A 16,919-nucleotide genomic window follows, 5' to 3' on the forward strand; every position below is an offset into this window, starting at 1 on the left:
TATGGAATGAAGTTTCACTTCAAAGTCCGCTGAAATCTTGATAAAGCAATCGCCAGTTATCGCAAATTGCATGACAAGATGAAAAAGTAGATCACAATTCAAATATCTTGACTTAATTTTTTTTTGTAAAAAAAGTATCTCAATTAAATGTTGACATTAAATAAAAATGTAAGCAATTGATTTTTTATTAAATTTGATGATTTTATCCTCTAATATAGCTTATACCGAAATTTTTTTTCAAATTTGTGCAAACTGATGGATGAATTATAATTATTCCTATTGTTTATTGTATTCGTTTAATGCAATTTCACTTAGCAGGCATTAATTGATGGATTAATTAATTGCAATAAGCGAGGTTTCCCTGTATCCCACTTAATGCTGCTCATTTGCCATGGTTTTCTCGTGGTTGACAATTCCAGAGAGTAACCACAACAGCATTATCACTAACATTGTCATTTAGTGTGCACTTCACACAGAATATATACATATAGTCAGCTGTTGTCAAGGCAAATTGTTTGGATAAGATTTTCTGTGACTACCAATAACACCTAATAAAGCCAATGGATTGGGGAGTAACCTCAGAAGGATGTTTGTCTTATTAATTAAGACACTTTATTTGCCAAATATTGAAATAGGTAGAACATTGTTAATGTTCTACCTATGAACATGGTAGAACATTAACAATGGATTTTTAGAACATGACATGAGCTACATGGTGATATAATGAATGTGTGAAAGTAGAAAATTCATATCTATGATTAATTGTTGACAGCTTGATGAGAATGAGACTTTCCGAGATTTCTGGCAAAGAAGAGGAAGTTCTACAGATTAAAATTAAGACAATAAATTGGGGCTTTTTCACTTTGACTAAATGTTCAAATTATAAGTGGCATCAGTAGAGTAAGCACATATCAAAACATTGTTATTGATGTCAATTTCTATTGATATGCTAGATATGACTGACGTTCTTAATCTTTTTTTCTAAAGAGATCCAGTTTGTCCAAGGTTGAAGAGGTGACAATCATAGGGAACTTCGTTGCTAGAGTGGGGGATCATTTATCTCTATATGAACACAGCCATGAGGAGAGTTTATTGACAGGGGAAAAATGCAGGCTCTAAGTAATGAATTTTTTTCTTAAGGAACAATCTCTACAGTCTGAAGAAAATTGGGCTGGAGATACCTGAAATACAGCAGGTTATGTACAAGATATGTTCCTGAGAAAGTCTTTAAGTCAGGTTTGTAACTTGGATCAGAGATCCAAGTTACAAACCTGACTTGTTTGTAAAATGTCTTGCTTACTGGAAGGGGCATTTCTGAGGAAAGAAGGTAGGCTACCATTAATTGGAAGATGATAAAGATGGCACTAGAGAGGATGGACCTGATTCTGGAGAATCAGGATTTGATTGGTTCACAAGCAGAATTTTAAAGGGAATTTTCTTTAACAAACAATAACATTCCACAGCAGGAATAAAACAACTCAAGAACCAATCTTTAAACAGGGCAAGTGTAACCCAGGTCCTTAAATTCGACTTCCAAATAACAGGAAGAGCTGCTTTAATAATGCGGATTTGTTTACATGCACGAAACTAGAAAGAAGAAACTAGTTCCCAAATTATTAATTTAATTATCCTAATGGAGAGCCTTGGGAGCCCATTTGTAAGCATGGCATGCCATAAGTTGGGTCGTCCGTAACCTGGTGACTGCCTGTATATAGAATTGAAACCTTCCATATCAAAAGGAAGATTAGAGATAGTATGCATCCTTGTCTTACACCTGATTTTACATCAAACCATCTTCCTGTATTTCTTTCAATTCTAACTGTAGCCTTATAGACTGTTGCTGCACTGAATGTTCAATTTACTCAATATAATTGTAGTATTTTAAAAACCTTTTTCTGTACTTATCATATGCCTTTTCTAGATCTATAAAACTTAAATACAGATCCTATGTACATTCCTATGACTTATCAACTATTTCTTGTCAAGTGAAAATCTGATCTTAACCATTAGGCCTAAAATTTGCTTGTTCCTTGACACAATTCTCAGTCTCTCAGCCACTAAGTAGAGAAATTCCTCTATAATTCTCATTAGACTTTATTCCTCTTTTTATAAATAGGAACTATAAGGGCTCTACTCTAATCATTTCGAATTCAACCTTCTGAATAAATATGAACTACGTAGTGTAGCCAATGCAAAACTTTTTTATCTACATATCTGAGCATTTCTGTTTAATATCATCTACTGTGACTGCCTTTTCACATTTCAAGTTTTTGACAACTTTATCTACCTCATTATTAAGTTCAGGAGGTCTCTCTTATTTTTGAATTCATTCACACTGCTTGCACTCACAACATCCAATGGCAATCCATTCCAATCACACACCACCCTATGAGAGAAAAATATAGCACTCAACATCCTTCTTAGTAGCATCCATTCTCAGCTTTCAAGGATGCCCTCGTGTCCTGTCCCTACCCTCCATAAATTGAAAATTTCCAATTCAAATCCTGTATGATCCTTTCAGAAGTTTGTATGTCTTTATCATCCCTTTTTCTCCTGTTTGTTAAGGTCTGCAGTCTACAAATTCTCAATCTGTCTTCATAATCAGTATTCTGCAATTCTAATATCATTTTGAACACTCTTCTTTGCATTCTCCACTGTATCAGAATCACAATGGAAACCAGGATACCACACCTGCGTACAATAGTCCAAGTGAGGTCTTATCAATGGCTTGTCAAGAGGCAAAATGACATCCTCATCTTTAAATGTGAACCTTTGTTTCAGCATTGCAATTATCTTTTGAGTTGTATTTGCAATCTTTGCTATATGACCTCTGAACTTCAACTTCCTATCTATTAACACTCCAAAATCTCCATCATCAGTTTCTTCTAGGAAATTCCCAAGAAAATAATACATTGGAGAGAATCAAGCTGAAGTGAATGATTTTACAATTACTGACATTCATTTTCCTATGCTCAGAATTCCATTCTATTAAAATTCAATCTACTAGTACTGCATACAGGGGTGCTTAAAGGTCAAAGCTATATAACTGAGAGGAGACCTCCACACAGCCTTCAAAGGAATGTGGAAAACCGATCAGGGCTTCTGACCTAATGTCCAATCCTCACCTTCTCGTGGTGCACCCTGTTGGGTATATACCTGGATACTGAACAGACGAGGATGGGTTGGCAATTTGGAATTTAGCCAACCAAATTGCATTCTTACTGGCTTAAACCAAAATACAAAATGATGGTACAACGACAAATTTTCGTGCTGGCTGGGGCGTTGCCTGGTTAAACAAGGCCCCCCATTGTTTTCCCCAGGGAACCAGGTCAAATAGCGAAAAATAAGCTACCAGAACAAATCTGAAAACACACCCCAACTTAACATCACCAAAGTCAACATAAGAAGCCTGAATGGCAAAAAAATGGAGCAAGCTGAGGAATTTAGATAAGTACAAGATCCACATAATAGCAATGACAATCAAGGAAAAAAAGGAGTAGCCATTGCCTTAGTATTCGACGCTAAATATGAGGCTAATCTTGAATGGCAGGCAGTCTCAAGTAGAGTGATGTGGGCAAAATATCAGAAAGGGGAACTGGACAATGAGACTTATTTGTGACTATGGTTCCACAGAAAGTTCTGCTAAGGTAGAAGTGCAGGAATTTTTTCAGGCTTTAGAGAAAGCAACTGACACAACTGACGAAAAAGGAAAAGTTGGTCCTTATTGGGAATCTAAATAGCAGAGTAGGAGATGACTGTCACAGACATAAAAAATATTTTGGGAAAATTTGGAGAAAAGAGCAAAGCTAATAATAATGGCAAATACTTGCTGGATTTCTATTCTGGACATGATTGGTTATTACTAACGCCATTTTCCAAAATAAAATGTGCACAAATTCACATAGAGAGAAGAGGCAGGGAATAAGAAGTCTGATTGACTATGTTATTGTTGATAGTGATGTTTTCTCCCAGGTGCAGTACACAAGAATGTACACAGGATTTGAAATTAGAAGTGGTCTTGATCAAGATAAAACTGTAAGAAACTTTTCGGCGAATAAAAGTTGAGCAGAACTCAGATATAAACCGTACACTAAAATACACAAAGATTATTGAAGAACAAATGAAAGTTTGAGAACAGGAACCAAACATTGGAGATTCAGTGGCAAGCCTTGAAGAAAACCCTCATTGATTCAGCCAGAGAGCCATGTAGTGAGGTTGTCTGCAAAGATAGAAAAATCAGAACTCCGTGGTGGACACATGAAGTTAAAGAGACAGTGAAGGAAAAGAAGAAAGTATCAAAAAGTTCCTGGCAAATAAGTCAGCTTGTGCTCTTAGAGAATACAGAGACAAAGGTAAGAAAACTAAACACTTTAAAACTGGCTAAACAAAAGTCATAGGAGGACTTTGGCAAGAACATAGAAAATAAATATCAAGAAGGTGATAAATATTCTGGAGATTGTTGAAGCTTAGAAATGGAGGAAAGAGTGCTGTAAAAGGATTAGAGATGATAAAGGTGACATGAAAACAGGAGAATAGGATATCCTTGAAGTATGGAGTAATTACTTCGAAAAACGTCTTACAGTGGCTGCACTGCATAGTTCAGAAATCCTGGACAGAGGGACGAATTCCTGATGATTGGAATAGAACTCTCATAGTACCCATATATTAAAAGTAAACAAAACTGAATGTGAAAATTACAGATGTATTTCTCTACTGAGTGTTCCTGGCAAGATCTATGCAAGTATACTTGAGAAACGGTTGAGAAGAATTGTGAGAGAAAAGCTTGGTGAAGAACAAGCTGTATTCAGGCCAAATAGAGGCTGTCAGGATCAGATCTTCACTTTATGATAGATCTGGAAAAGGCATATGACAAGGTGCCAAAAGAGAAGCTATTCAATATGCTACAGTTATATGGTGTCAATGGGGCATTATATAAAGCAAAGATAGTCTGTATTTGAGTTGTAAGTCAGCAGTTAAAATTGAAGGAAGTACAGGAGATGGCTTAATGTTAAATCTGGTGTGAGACAAGGATGTACATTATCCCCTCTGTTATTATCTATATGGATCACGTTATGAAGGAAAGTGGTATTAAACATATCAGAATTGGAGATGTTAATGTCAGCTCTTTGCTTTGCTTTATGCAGATGATGTTATACTTCTAAATAAATCTGCTACAAGTTTGCAAGCTTCCCTGACTAAATTGAATAGCTGTTGTAATAGATATGGTATGAAGGTCAGCATTAAAAAGACAAAGACAATGAAAATAGGTAGAATTATTGAAAATGTCAACTGTGTTGTGAACGGGGAACCTGTGGAACAAGTAAAACATTTCAGCTACTCTGGCACCATTTTCACTGAAGATGGTAAATTAAATATGGAAATAGACAACAGAATCCACAAAGCTGGTATGGTAGAAAGTCTACTGAATAAATTCATATGGAATAAGAGAAATTAGCCAAAACACTAAATTAGCTATATACAAGACAGTGTTCAAACCAGATTTAACTTATGGATCTGAGAGCTGGGTCAGAAGTAAAACACTTGACAAGAGACTAGAGACCGCAGATATGAGTGCTGAGAAAGATTAGGCGTGAACAGATGGCATCAATGGCAATATCATATTAAAAACGAGGATATTAGGAAAGAACTTGACATTGTCAGCATCCAGGAATATGTTAGCAGCGATAATCTCAATTTAAATCACCATATGGTCACTTAAACAGGAAAGATTACAAGGAAAGATTAGCAAAGCAAGTGTTCTCTGCCAGGTTGGCAGGAAAATGACCCAGAGGAAGACCAAGATATAGGTGGATTGATACTGTACAAAGTGACTTAGACGACAGAAATATAACCTCTGATAATGTTGGTGTCTTGACAAGTAACAGGCTGATTTGGAGGGAAATTATAGATAGGAAATTAGTAATGATGTAAATTGAATCCTACCTGGAGTCAGTGAAGGAAAAGAAGAAAGCATATCAAAAGTTCCTGCCAAATAAGTCAGCTTGGTCTCTTAGAGAATACAGAGACAAATGTAACAAAGCAAAACACTGTGTAAAACTAGCTAAACGAAAGTCATGGGAGGACTTTGGCAAGAACATAGAAAATAAATATCAAGAAGGTGGTAAGATATTCTGGAGCTTGTTGAAGAAGCTTAGAAATGGAGGAAAGAGTGCTGTAAAAGGAGTTGGAGATGATAAAGGTGACATGAAAACAGGAGAAAAAGATATCCTTGAAGTATGGAGTAATTACTTTGAAAAATTCCTAAATGAAACAAGCAGTGATAGCACAGGAGTAAAAAAAAAAAAACACTCAACAGGCATACAGTCAGGAATACATATCCATACTTGAAGTAGAAAAAAGCCATCAAAGGCTTGAAATATCGAAAGGCAGGACTAGATGATATTCGACCAAAAATGCTGAAGTATGGTGGTATAAAAGTCTTACATGCATATAAACCATCTTTGGAACGTACTCTATCTTTTCAGAATTGGTCAGATTTTTTTAAGTTATAAGCAAACATTGAAAATGGACTTTGCTTTATATATAGATTATCAAAGAAGAAATGACACAATTTGAAAACAAGTACAAAAACTTAGTCTCAGTATAAAAGTGAATAAAACTGACATTGATTCAGCTAGAATGGCATGTAGTGACGTCTGCAAGGATAGAAAAAAAAATATAGATACAAGAAGTTAAAGATAGTCTTGGAATAGAAGAAAGTACACTAAAAGCTGCTATCAGATAAATCAGCAGATGTCTTAAAATAATACAGAAAAATGTAAGAGAACAGCTGTGTGTAAAAGTAATTATCAGTCGCAAGAAATCTTGGATAAGAATGTAGAAGGTAGATATCATTTCATTAAGGTTTTATTCACTTTTATACTGAGACTAAGTGTTTGTACTTGTTTTCAAATTGTGTCATTTCTTCTTTGATAATCTATATATAAAGCAAAGTCCATTTTCGATGTTTGCTTATAACTTAAAAAAGAACTGACCAATTCTGATTATGCCTTCAAAGATAGAGTACGTTCCAAAGATGGTTTATATGCATTTTCATCACAGCCCATACTGCAGTTTAACAATATCTGGCCACCATTTTGTGGCCAGATATTGTTATTTTTTTTAGATATATTGTTAAATTCTATTGTTAGATATTGCAAAATTAAGTTCTTTCATTATTACAACATGACAGATATTGTTAAATGTTAAAAAGGGGGATTGGATTGCCAAACACTCTCACTCAAAGATAAAATCAGGGGTCATGAAACTGAAGTGCCGAGATACCTTATCCTCAATATGACAAAGAACTGTTTGATATCATAACAAAACATAGTGCACAGTTCTTGTGGACCTGTTAATCGAAACTTGCCATGCATGAAGTTAGGAAAGTGCACAAAGAGATATCGATCATTTATCAATAAAACTGAACAGGCGAGGATGGATATCCACGATGTTGTTGACATGCTCCCTCACATGGCGGTTGAATTGCTACCATACATAATAGCCAAGGAACTTTTGAAATTGATAATTGCCATATAGTGCCTTATAATCTGGTTTTGTTGCCAACCTTTAATGCACACATAAATATTGAAATTTGCAGTTCTGTGAAATCCATCAAATATGTATGCAAGTATCAACAAGGGCTCAGAAGCTATGTTTTGTTTGCAAAATGAATGTAACAAAGCAAATCTATACCAAACTGGATGATACCTCTGAAGCTGTTTGGTGGATTTTATCTTTTGATATTCAAGAGCACCATCCAACCGTAGTTCATCTCAAAAACAGCCAAAAAGTATACTTCACAGAAAGTAATGTACTCAGCATAGTGGAGTCACCAAGGGACACAACATTAGCAATATTTTTTAAGATATGCATTGAAGATAATTTTGTCCAAACACTGATCGTTATAGGTCAGTGTTTGGACAACAGCTCATAGGTGATGAAGCTGTGATATTTATAGGATAGTTTTTTCCTCGGATACCCCTCATTCAGACTATTTGCATTCAAACAGTTACACCATCCAATAAGAGTTTTCTTTGTAATGACGATTGATAAAGCCCAGTGACAGACCCTTAGAAATGAGGTGAATGTTTCAGTCACAGGCAGTTATATGTAGCGAGTTCTGGAGTTAGCAGTTCTGAGAATTATTTTTTTGTCGATAATGAAACTTCTAATGTTGTTTAGAAAGAAATGTTATAATACTCACAATTCTACACCATGACAAAAGCACATTTTGTCATGGTGTAGAATCCTCTTTCATCACCAAATACTTCAGTAAATACCCTGAAGTGAACCACTAACAGAAAAAGTTCACCATGGCGAAGTGAGAGTGCTCAGCTAGTATTTGTATAGTTGAGTCTACAGTTCATCTGTAAAACAACAACTTTAACCCCTAATACTTTCTTACATTTTCTTTTGAATGTTATATTCATTTCCATCCTACATAAATGTAAGTGCTGATCAGTTACAATTTTAAAATCTCGTATACTCTAGTATCCTGAACCAACGTGAAGATATCACAATCAACAAATAACAGTCAGTAAGAGTACTTTTTCCTTTCTATTTGAACTTGTGTATACCTGTGTTGGATGAGATGTTAGTAATGACTACATATTCTTAGCAGAAATCCAGTAAGTTTACCATTATTATTAGCTTTATCCTTTTCTCAAAATTTTCCCAAAATGTTTCCATGTGCTGATGGGATTCATTTCTTACTCTGCTTTAGATCTCCAACAAGGACAACTTTTCCATTCTCTTTATGCCTGCTGTAATGTCTCAAAAAATTCCACTGCTACTTCCTTAGGACAACCATCTGTAGGATCATAGGCACAAATAAGTTTCATTATCTATTTCTCCAGTTTGAAGTTTGCCCAATAACTACTTCAAACTGTCTTCCAATCTAAAAGCTTGTTTAATGTTGAATTCTATTGCTACTCCTTCCTTTTCTTCCTTATAACTACTAGAATTTGAAGAATAAATAATTATTAATTCAAGAAACACAGGAATAAGTAGTGTTACTTAGGATGACTTCCCAAAATTCTGAGTTTGACAAAAGGCTCTTTTTGAAGTTCAGTGTATGGATTTGTACTTCACAACTGTCTTTGTATAATCTTTCAAGTAAAAAGTTACTCCTGTGCATGACTAGCTTTATTCCAGTGAATTCTATACTAGTGGATAAGGCATGGATCACACGTGCTTACATTTTATATGTTCTACTTTGCTTCTCTTTCATCTATATGCACTGAAAATGGCCAGGAAACCTGCCAAAAATTCTGTCTAGAAATTTTGTATCAAAAATTCTGCAAATAATAAATAGTGCTTTTCTTTACATATGTCTCATCCTATTGCTAATTTTTATTATGCCATCTACTTATATCTCTATATTTAGTCCAATTTTAATCAATATTATTGATTAATTTATGTATTCAATATTCAGGTTTTGAGACTGAAGAAAATTCACACTGTACATGAAGGATGAAATGCTAATAACAAAGTTTCCAGAAGAGATTAGTGAGTGGTATACAATTCAGTAATTAAAAGAATAAGAAATAATGAAAGTGTGTATGTGTTTGTAGGGGGGGGAGCAGGAAATGGTGCATAAAATGGAAGAATAGTAGTGCAGAGAGACCTGATGATTGGTGATGTTGTGGATTAAAGCATACTTGGTTCTAAACTTATCAATGTGACAGGCTTTAAAATAACATGAAAGATGAGTAGTTTTAAAAATTTAAAGAACAGTGAACATAAATTAAGATGAAGTAGGGCTGCATTCCAATAATTTTTATTTCAAACTCCATTCCTAAAAATTGAAGATGTTATTTAAAAGAATGTTCTAAATTTTTGGAAGGAGTTATTAGTTTAAATCTTCCTCTGAATAGCATTAGAAGTAGAAAATTAGTGAATGTAATTATGTGAGCTAAATGTTCCAAAGCAGTTATTTTTGGATACAAAAAGATGTATAAAAGAACTCAAGCTGCATGTCAACTGTGTTGATAGTCTGCATATTTAGTACAGCCAGAACTAATGGGATTAATACTGAAGAGTACGTGGTACTATTCAGTGAAATCTGGCATACAACTGAGATATAAAAAAATCCTCTCATGCCTTTTATTTCCCATAGAGTAAATAGAACTCCTTTAGTCCTAACTTTAAGACTGGTGGGTCAAGTTATAACAGTGAGTTTTATGGTTGATTTCCTTGAGATGCCGAGTTAAAAACTGGGTTATCTGAAATCCTACTTTCTCTTGCAGAGATCAATTAACTAGGGAACCAGCCAAGGAAAGGCTTAGAAAAACTGCTCTATTTGACAACTTAGAGAAGTCTAGTATATGATGATACAAATGCAATTTCCACAGGGACCATACAACATGGTGCTTACAACTGTTAGAATAAGCAAGATTTGGCTGGTCAAGGACAATATAACTCAAACAGCACATAATAGGTATGCCATTTACCAGAGAATAGAAAAGACAGGAGTTGAGTGCTGCTCCTAATAGCTGATGAATTATGTCCATCATGAAGCAATGAAGCAGCTAAGGACAGCAGTCATAGTATGGTAGTTTGTTCAGATGTTCTTGCTTTGATAAACAAGATTAAACAAATAAGAGAGCTTGGTGGGGATGTTATTACAGATCTGAATTATGGAGAAAAATGAAAGTATAGGAAATTAGTTTGGCAATGAGAAATATGAGTGGTTATTATGGAAGAGGTGAACTATGAGAAAACAGAAAGAAATATGTAGAACTATTGAGGAATAAATACCATAGGTAGCATGTACCAAATGAAATGGCAATTTTGCCTCCAGTTAATCTACAAAAATTTGATTCAGCAAATGAATAGAATGAGTACTTATACAACCAGTGTTCAGAACTGAAATCAAATCCATTCAAACAAATAGCAAGTAATAGCACTCATCCATAGTTCAACTCCAAATCCACAGAGTAAATTTCTGTTTCTCTTCGTTCAATCCCAATAGCTGAATTTTCTTCTATACTTGGCTATCAACACTACTAGAAAACAACACGTTGACCAACTTCTTGTGGATGATTTCTCAATAACCAAGGAAAAGAGCTAAAAAAAAAATGATGACATTATGAAAAAAAATATAAGTACATAACAAGACAAACAGTACAAAATGTAAGCCACAAGAATATCTAGTATGGAAACAAAACTAGAGGGAAAGATAAGCAATCATAAATCACCAAAGTTAATCAGTATGACAAACGAATATGCAAGCAGCACTAGAAATATCAACTAAATCTAGTAGATGAGATCTCATACATGGTTGTTGAAGAGGAACCTAATATTAATGACTTCTGCAGTAGTGAAGAGATAAAACAGCAACTAACAGAGTAATTTGCATTTCTGGAGTGAAAGCAGTTCTGCCCAATCCAAAAGCCTGGCTTCAAGATTGGGCAAATGGGAGAACTGGGTTGTATTCAGACAGCCTTACATATTTCTATAAATTTACTTTAAATTATGACAGTTAAAGCTATTTGCATGGTCTGTTAAAGTAAGCAGTTTATCTTGCTGCCTCAATATAACAGCTAACTTACCTTCAGTTTAAAAAGTCCTTAAAAATGTTCAAACTCAAAGCGTTTTCATCATCATCAAATTCCTGCCATGTACCCGCAAGGAGTATACAGGATATGATAGTACTACATGAAAAATTTACATCATTATTAACTTCCTATCTATAATTTTCCTCCAAATCAGTCTGTTACTTGTTAAGACTCCAACATTATCAGATCTTGTATTTCTATCTTCTAAGGCACTTTGTACCGTATCAATCCACCTACATCTTGGTCTTCCTCTGGGTCGTTTTCTTGAAAACCTAGTAGAAAAACACTTGTTTTGCTAATCTTTCCCCACGCATTCTGTTTAAGTGACCATACCAGCTGAGATTAGCTCTGCTAACACATTTGTGGATGCTGACAATGTCAAGTACTTTCCTAACATCCTCGTGTTTAATATGATATTGCCATCAATGCCATCTGTTCATGCCTCTAATCTTTCTCAGGACTCTCATATCTGCGGTCTCCAGTCTTTGGTCAGGTGTTTTACTTCTGACCCAGCTCTCAGATCCATAAATTAGAACTGGTTTGAACACTGTTTGTATACAGCTAATTTAGTGTTCTGACTAATTTCTCTCTTATTCCACCCAAAGATTTTTCAAAGGGCAATATATTTCCTAACTGTTATGGAGACAAAAATTTTATTCGAGCAAGGTAATCTATCTGAATGGTCACTACAGTTGGAAGCATATACAAAAAAGCAGCAGACAATTTAAGAATTCTGTATATGGATAAATGTCTTAGAGAAGGGTAATCAAGGAGTGTCACATGGTTCTGGTCTGCCAATGTTTGAAGTCAGTGATACTTTCAGATATTTAAAAGGTAATACCTAACTGTTTGTGGATGTGCAACACTGAAAACATAATAAGAAATGACTTAAAAAGAATTAATATCAAGAAACTCCAACTTTTCTCTGCATGCTCACTGCAGACTTATGGACTTCCAAGAAAAGTCCACAATCAATCACTACCTGGAATCTACAATGGACAAAATCAATAGCCTAACTTATCTGACTGTGATTACTGAAATGTTAAACTACTCTGATAAAAACACATGAATGCCATTCATCAAAAATATGGGGGGGGACCCTGAAACACAGCCCAACTCAAAAACACCAAAGTTCTAGATCAGTACTATCAAAATAAGATGTCGGAATGGTAAAAAAATGGAGCTAGCTGAGGAATTGGATAAGTACAAGATCAAAATAATAGGAGCGACTGAAACAAAAAAGACAACTAGTGAGATCTTTATAAGCAATAAATACAAAATGTTATATTCATGCAATAACAATCAGGGAAGAGGAGTAGCATCTATAGTATTCAACACTAAATATGACGTTAATCTTCTTGAATGGCAACCAATTTCAAGTAGAGTGATGTGGGCAAATATCAGAATGGAGAACTAGACAATGAGACTTATTTGTGTCTATGGTCCCACAGAGGATTCAACTAACATAGAAGTAGAAGAATTTTTTGATGCTTTAGAGAAAGCAACTGACACAATGGAAAAGCAAAATTGGTCCTTGTTGGGATCTAAGCAAGATAGGAAATGATTGTCAGACATACAAAAATATATTGGAAAAATTGGGAGAAAAGAGCACAGCTAATAATAATGGCAAATACCTGTTGGATTTCTGCTCAAGACATGGACTGGTTATTACTAACACTTCTTATTATTCTTATTATTATTATTCTTATTATTAGTCTCTTATTATTCAAATCAAAAAAATACACAAGTACTTTTACACACATCTTTCCTATTAAAGATAAACTTTTAAGACTATGGACTGCTCCATCACCAAAAATAGCTTAGCTTTTTCTTATCTACTAAAAAAAATTTTTTTTTCCGACTTCAAAATTTTCTATTCTGCAGCCGACTACCAGAACAAGACTCCAATAATGAGCTCTCACAATCAACATGCATGCATGCACACCAGCAATAACTACACAAGTTATTTAGCAAAAAAAAAAAAAAATTATTTAACACAATTTTGTATGACAATTTCCCATACTTTAGGAATAGTAAGAACATCGTTGCGGTTTAAGTTTAGTCTGTAGTAGGGCTTCAGAACTTTCTTTGTATAAAACGTTCATGTTTATATAAAGATCTATGTAAAAGTTTAGACTTTTCCCAATGGATCCTATGGTTTGGATTTTCAATTCCGTGTTGAGAGAGGCCAGATTTCTGCGGTTTAAAAAGACCGCAGAAATCTTGATGTTCTGAGATGCGTTTCTGAACAGATCTACCTGTTTGTCCAAAGTAAGACAATCTGCATGAGCATGGATTCTCATAAACGCCAGGCAACATCAAATGTGAGAGTTTGTCTTTAGGAGAAGGTAACAAGTTGTAAATTTGGTTGATAAGTTTGTAAGTAGTAGCAAAATTGTATTTCTTCATAATTTTAGAAAGACATTCGGAGATGCCTTTGACGTAAGGTATAGGAATCCTATGGACTTCTACCTGTCTGGTTTGATGCGTGGAGAAGTGACTGATGATTTTTTGAGTTGTTTTAGGATTATCCATTTAGGATGGCTGTATTTTTGATTACTTCTAATTCCTGTTTTAAAGAATTTGTGTGCTCTGAAAACTAGTGATTTAATAATGCTAGATTTCTGAGATGGATGATGAGCGGAAGAATTGTGAATGTAGTGACCTGAGAATGTAGGCTTGTGAAAGACAGACGTGGCAATGGAACCATCTTTTCTTTGGATGTGTAAATTCAAAAAGGAGATACCCTGTGGAGATTCTTTTTCTAACATAAAGTTGATGTGATGATGAAGAAGGTTAATTTTATCTAGAAACAGTTGTAATTCATGTTCGGGACGATCCAAAATGCAAATACGTCATTGACATATTTCAGGAAAAGAATTCAGGAAAAAAAGCTTTGATAAAACCAATAGTGCTCTACATATTAAATACCTTAATTTATTAAATCGATCAAAAAAAATCGCTAACAAATTACGAACGGAAAAATGGGTAGTCAATTTATCTAACCGTCCACTAACAAAAGATGAATTAAATGTTCTTGCAAGAGGCCATAAATTTGCATTTTCACTGAAATGTTTCCCATATTTAGACTTCATACATAGTATAGAAAGAAACGTCAACCATCTCTCTAGTATTGAAGCCAACAGACTTCGATTTGAAGTAGCTAGAGTGATCTACAATGCCAAACCTTCAGAATTAAATATCCCACCATCAGATTTGAAAGCTATTATTTCCTTAAAACGTAATAAAAACATAATCATTACCAGAGCTGATAAAGGAAATACCACTGTGGTTCTTGATACAAACTCATATGACCAAAAAATGAATTTGCTTCTTTGAGATCATAAGCCAATTGGATTATGATCATACAAAACGTCAACTCAGAAAATTAAATAAGCTACTTAATGAAACTTCCTCCTTAGATGAAGAAACAATCAAAAAACTTAAGACATATCATGCAAGACCTCCTAGAATTTATGGTTTACCTAAGCTACACAAAACTAATGTTCCACTTAGACCCGTCGTAAACTGTATCAGCAGTCCAACTTACAAGTTATCAAGATTCTTATCTGACCTTCTCCGCCCTCACATAGGCCACTCAGTCTCTTCAATCAAAAATTCTACTGAGTTTCACAGAAAAATTTAAGACATTCAACTATCAAACACTGACTTGTTAATCAGCTTCGACATTGTCTACCTCTTCACAAACCTTCTCCATAAAGAAACAATAGAATTACTAACTCATAAATTTCCGTCTGATATAATTGAATTGTTCAAGTTTGTTATTGCATCAGGTTGCTTCACCTGGAAAGGTCAAATTTACAAGCAAGACAAAGGAACAGCAATGGGATCTCCTTTATCGCCAAACCTAGCAAACTTGTTTCTAGAACACCTTGAAGAAAAAATATTCACTTTTGAACCCAAACCAAAAATTTGTTTAAGATACGTTGACGACATATTTGCAGTGTGGGATCATTCCGAACATGAATTACAACTGTTTCTAGATAAAATTAACCTTCATCATCACATCAACTTTACATTAGAAAAAGAATCTCCACAGAGTATCTCCTTTTTGGATTTACACATCCAAAGAAAAGAAGACTGTTCCATCGCCACGTCTGTCTTTCGCAAGACTACATTCTCAGGTCGCTACATTCACAATTCTTCCGCTCATCATCCATATGGCATTATTAAATCACCAATTTTCAGAGCACACAAATTCTGCTCCTCTGAAGAATCTTTAAACCAGGAATTACAAGTAATCAAAAATACAGCCATCCTAAATGGATATAATCCGAAAACAACTCAAAAAATCATCAGTCACTTCTCCACACAAGACAGGAAGAAGTCCATAGGATTCTCATATCTTGTGTCAAAGGCATCTCTGAACGTCTTTCTAAAATTATGAAGAAATACAATTTTGCCACTACTTACAAACCTATCAACCAAATTTACAACTTGTTACCTTCTCCTAAGGACAAACTCTCACCTTTGATGTTGCCTTCTGAAAAGGGTCTAAAAACTAAATTGGGCTTTCTAATAATACAACTTCTAATTAACTTTGTTTTCTGTTTAAAGATAACCTAACACACTAATGCATCAATGCACATTTCCACTAAATCCTAGAATTTTGGGGATGTTTCCAGAGATTTAATTGTCTCCCCACAATTGACCATAGTGAACTATAATGAACCAATTTTTGCCTGGTGGCTTCTTCTAGAGAGCTTCTATTACATTAAACTGGTATCAAATCAAGAAGTAACTTGAGATGAACGAAAGCAAAATATCACTCGTCGTTTAATGTTGAATGCATTGTCAAAAAAAAAATTATATCTGTTATCTAATGATGACATAAGATGTCACTGGAACCATCTTACCAATAAAGATGGAAACAAAGTGCTTTCTTTGTGAACAATGTCACTTATGCTAAGTTCCTGATCAAAATGACACATTTGATCAGGAAAATGAAAAATTAAAAAAAATAAAAATAAAAATATAATATTAGTTGTCAAAATTTTGATGTTTTAAAATTAATTTACTGCATCCAAATCAAATACATCCAAAGTCTTTTGACCCTAATAATATTTCCATGATCAATAAAATTACTGCAGAAGATGTAACATGTGTAATTATTCTGAAGGTTTCTTATCAGTTTTCTTGCAGTTGAAGAATCCAATTATTTTTAGGTCCACTTCTTTTTGCACTTTTGTGCTGGGAGATAACCATTCAATAAGAACGATAAAATCAAATATACAGTCAGTTGACTACAGTAATATCACTATACCAAATTCCATGTGCACTTACCAAAGTACTGTAGGCATGATGCTAAACAAAATTCACTATCTTTGAGCCAAGTGT

At 34.4% G+C, this 16,919-nt stretch overlaps 1 protein-coding gene across 1 annotated transcript in view; it reads right to left on the reverse strand.

The window, feature by feature from the left end:
* Positions 1-16,919, reverse strand: part of HUWE1 (HECT, UBA and WWE domain containing E3 ubiquitin protein ligase 1) — a 1,068,888-nt gene that overhangs the window by 986,802 nt on the left and 65,167 nt on the right. The window lies entirely within an intron of this gene.

The sequence above is a fragment of the Typopeltis vanoorti genome, chromosome 1, assembly GCF_054136105.1.
Source record: "Typopeltis vanoorti isolate ZY-2024b chromosome 1, IOZ_Tvanoo_1.0, whole genome shotgun sequence".
Lineage (NCBI taxonomy): Eukaryota > Metazoa > Arthropoda > Arachnida > Uropygi > Thelyphonidae > Typopeltis > Typopeltis vanoorti.